Raw genomic sequence first — 3755 nt, forward strand, 5'->3', positions numbered from 1 at the left:
GTCACCACTATCATCACTATCACCATCACTATCATCACTATCACCACCACCATCACCACCACACAGGTATTTATCTCACCACTTCCATCTCACCTTTTCCTTCCACCTGTCTCTTCCCACGCCCAGGTGAGAGACATATTAATACACCTGGCGGGGTTGTATGTCTCTACCTGTCTGTCTGTTCGCCCTAGTTACCGCGGCGTGAATGACAGGTAAAGGTATGTATGTGGTGGAAGGAGGGAGAGGGAGGAAGGGGGAGGCTTGTTCAGGGGCCCCAAAAAGTACCGTTCAATTTGTGAGCGATAGAATTGGGAATGAACGAAGTGTAAAGAGAATGGCTGCCCGCGTACAATGGATAGTTCATATTTTAGGGCGTTTTCGGATTATTTAAAGTGCTGAGGCGGGACTTACAGGGTACGAAGGAGGAAGAGAAGGAGGAGGAGTAGGAAGGGGAAGAGTAGGAGGAGGAAGGAGAGAGAGAATAGGAGGAAAGGAATAATATAGTGTGTTGGGAATTTTAAGAATAAATAGGAAGGAGAAATAGAAATAGAAAGGGAGGGAAATGGAACAGGTGAAAGAGAGGAGGAGGAGAGAAAGGAGGAGGAATAGGAAGAGGAAAATAGAGGAAGAAAGTAGGAGGAAAGAGGAAAGAGAAAAAGAAGAGAGAAGAAAGATATAAGTAAGCAAAAAGTAGGGAAAAGAGCAACTGATGAAAAAGAACATAAGAAAAAAAGGAGGTAAGCAAAAGAAGGAAGGAGAATAATGAAAAGAGGTAAAATAAAATAAAAAGAGGAGGTGAGATGATGAGAGGAGGAAAGGAGGAAGAAGAGAAGAGAGAAGAAGGGAAGGAAGAAGAAAAAAAAATTAGGAAAGAGGGGTTCTGGAGGGAAGCGATAAAGAGGAAGAGGAGGAGGAGGAGGAGGACCTAAGCTATTGGGGGTAAGAAGGTGCTAAACACGATTTTTCGGGGAATGGAGACGAAATCTCTCTCTCTCTCTCTCTCTCTCTCTCTCTCTCTCTCTCTCTCTCTCTCTCTCTCTCTCTCTCTCTCTCTCTCTCTCTCTCTCTCTCTCTCTCTCACAGAATCCCATGACCCGTTTCTCGCTTCCACGATCTCTTTCACTCCTCCTCCTCCTCCTTCTCCTCCTCCTCCTCCTCCTCCTCCTCCTCCTCCTCCTCTTTCCTTCCCCTTTCACTTTCGTCTTCCACTTCACGGTTTCAAGAAGAGTTCGTGGGGAGGGAAAGGGAACAGCAAAGGGAAGGAAGGAAGAAAGGAAAAAGGGAGAGAAAGGAACAGAAAGAGAGAAAGACTATGGGGAGAGGGAAAGATAGATAGATAGATAGATAGATAGATAGATAGATAAATAGATAGGGTATTGATAGACTGAGAGGAAGAGAAAGTCAGAAACAGATATAAATAAATAGATATAGATAGATAGAGATAGATAGATAGATAGAAAGTGAAAGTAATCGCTCCCACCCACTCAGAGGAAGGAATTACCTGCGAAAACACCTTTAATTAGCAAGACAAAGGAATACCTGAAACACACACGGGCAAACACAAAAACAAACACTGCCACTTAACATTCCTGATCGCCAAACACACACACACACACACACACACACACACACACACACACACACACACACACACACACAATGAACGTAAAGGAATCTGTGCTTGCATCTATACTTTCTGAACCTTATACTTCTTAAATCATATAAAAACACATAACCTTCCTTTTGATTTTGTTTTTGTTTTCTTCGTTTTTCTTCTTTTCTTTCTTCCTTTTTTTTTCTCTTTCCTTCTGTCTTTTTTTTTTTTTTGGTTATTTTGTTCATCTTTCTGTTTTGTCTGTTTTTCCCTTTCTTTTTTTTCTTATTTTCCTTCTTTCTTTCGTTCTTTATTTACTTGTTTGGCTTCCTCCTTTTTCTTTTCTTTTCTTTTGTTATTTTGTTTTCTTTCTCCTTCCCTCCTTTTTTCTTTTTTTTCTTTCTTCCTTTCCTCCTTTCATTTTTTCTTGCTTTTTTTCTTACTCCCTTTTCTTTTGGTTTCTTTTTTCTTTATTTTTTCCTTCATTTTCTTTCGTTACTTCTTCCTATCTTCCTCCCTTCCTTCCTTCCTTCCTTCTTTCCTTCCTTTCTTTCTTGCTTACTCCTTCTCCTTTCTTTAACCCATTATTCCTTTCTCTTCTTTTATTTATTGACCTATTTATTTTCTACACCCCCACCCCCACACACCCACCCACACCCCCACACCCCCACCCCCACACACCCACCCACACCCCCACACCCACACACACATACACACACACCTTCATCCCTCTCTTCAGCCCTTCAATCAACACCACCAACCTAGCCATTCTCCCGTCCCGGATTCCCCACACCACAGTTAAGACACGGGCGGCCTCTATCACCACACCCCTCGCCCTTATCTACCTGGCCACGAGTTTAAGGGCAGGTAAGACTCGCGGGACCCCTTACCTGATCTTACCTGTCCCCTTACCTGCCCTACTCTGGCCCCTTATCTGCTCTCACCTGCCCTCTTTCCTGTCCTAACCTCCCCTTACCTACCCTCCCTTGGCTCCTTACCTGCCCCCTTACCTGTCCTTACCTATCCTTACCTGCCCTAACCAGCCCTTACCTACCCTCATATGCCCCCTTACCTGCCCTTACCTCCCCTCCCTTGGCTCCCTTTCCTGCCCTCACCTGTCCTTACCTGTCCCCTTACCTCCCCTACCCTGGCCCCTTACCTGTCCTCACCTGTCCTAACCTTCCTCGGCCCAGCTAACCAAATATGTACCCTTCCCATTCTCTCATTCTCTTATTCTCCTCACGTGTGTTAGAGTTTCCTTTTAACCCTACTTGTGAAGACTTGGTAAGGGAGGAAAGGGATAGAGGGATGGAGGGATTAGGGTAGAGAAGGAGGGAGAGGAGGGAAAAAGGAGGAAGGATGGGAGGAAGAAAACAGATTAGGTGATGATTTATTCATTTATTTTGTTTTAAGATTTCTCCGTTTCTTCTTTTCCATCTCTTTTTTATTTCTCTGCGTTTTTTTTTTCTCATTTGTTTTCTTTTTTCTCTTCTATCTACCGTTTATTTTTGTCTTCTTATCTCCCTTTCTGTTGACTTTATCTCCTCCTCCTCTTCCTCCTCCTCCTCCTCCTCTGTCTCTTCTTCCTTCTCTGTTGCCTCTTCCCACTTTTCTATTCTTTATCATCCCCCCCATTCTCCCCTTCCCTGACTCCTCTTGCTTTCTATTTTACTCTCCTCTTCCTCTTATCTTCCTTTCCTCCTCTTCCTTTTCCTTTCCTTTTCCTCCTCTTTTCCTTTTCCTCCGTTGGCCCTTCTTTATCATCCTCCCCTTTCTCCCCTTTCCTTTCCTCCTCTTCCTCTCTATTTCCTCTCCTCTTCCTCTTCTCTTCGTTTTCTTCTCTTCCTCTTCCTTTCCTTTCCTCCTCTTCCTCTCCCTTCCCCCTCTTAACTGTTTCCCATTCTCCTTTCTACTGCAAACAATTCTTTTTTTTATATTCCTCTCGTCTCCCCCTCTCACATTCCTTATTTTTCTTATTTATGTTTCCCTCCTCCCTCCTTTATCCTGTCCATTTACCTTTCTCTCCTTTTTTCCCTCTTCTCCTATTCCCTTCCTTCCTCTTTCCCTTAATCTGTCTCTAACATTCCTGCTCTCTTCTCTCTCTTCTCCCGTTCGCTTCCTTCCTCTTCTCTACTCCTTCTTCCCCTGTTCCCTTTCTTCC

Source organism: Eriocheir sinensis, unplaced genomic scaffold (genome assembly GCF_024679095.1).
Source record: "Eriocheir sinensis breed Jianghai 21 unplaced genomic scaffold, ASM2467909v1 Scaffold121, whole genome shotgun sequence".
NCBI lineage: Eukaryota > Metazoa > Arthropoda > Malacostraca > Decapoda > Varunidae > Eriocheir > Eriocheir sinensis.